We start from the raw sequence: 530 nt of genomic DNA, 5'->3' as shown, positions 1-530 counted from the left end.
GGAAAGAGTTTACACGTTAAAATGAAAGTAAGGGTAAAATTGAAAATAAAAGGAACTTACCCTATAATGAGAGTAGCTTCAGAGCTGGAGGAGTTCTTGTATCTTGGTAGTTTTGATTCCTTAGTTTAGGTAGCCACATACTTGCATTAAAGGCAGAGTCTGAATAGATGTGCATACATGTGTGTGGGGGGGTGAGGGGTGTCGACGTGCATGCGTGTGTCTTAACAGTATATAATACAAAGATGTATCTATTGATATCCTACAGCATGAGAGACTCTCTCTGTGCTTCCAGCTGAGATCCCTTAACGTTTGCCAGAGCGCTGTTGCTGCCTGCCTCGCTGAGGCTCCCAATCCAGAGGGGAGAGAGAGGGGGGAGAGAGAGAGAGATGCTCGCTAGCCCTTCTGATTCCTCCTTGTTTCCATGGTGGTTAGTGGTGCATCGTTCACCCACTCAGCTGTCACACTGACATGGTGCTGCCTGCTCAGCGGTCATTAATAAGCGAACCCCTTCCACTCCCCGGAGGAGAGGA

General features: G+C 47.7%; 1 protein-coding gene across 1 annotated transcript in view; it reads right to left on the bottom strand.

Annotated features, from left to right (window-relative positions):
• LRRN3 (leucine rich repeat neuronal 3) overlaps positions 1-194 on the bottom strand; it is a 34,246-nt gene extending 34,052 nt beyond the window's left edge. The window contains exon 1 of the mRNA XM_008935810.1: positions 61-194. The gene's annotated coding sequence lies outside the window, so the exon portion shown is untranslated. The remainder of the gene's footprint in view (positions 1-60) is intronic.
• Positions 195-530: the final 336 nt, after the last annotated feature.

This window comes from Merops nubicus, unplaced genomic scaffold (assembly GCF_000691845.1).
Source record: "Merops nubicus isolate BGI_N331 unplaced genomic scaffold, ASM69184v1 scaffold13102, whole genome shotgun sequence".
Classification (NCBI taxonomy): domain Eukaryota; kingdom Metazoa; phylum Chordata; class Aves; order Coraciiformes; family Meropidae; genus Merops; species Merops nubicus.
Note: the sequence above shows the minus strand (reverse complement) of the source record. Positions and strands in the feature narration are given on the sequence as shown.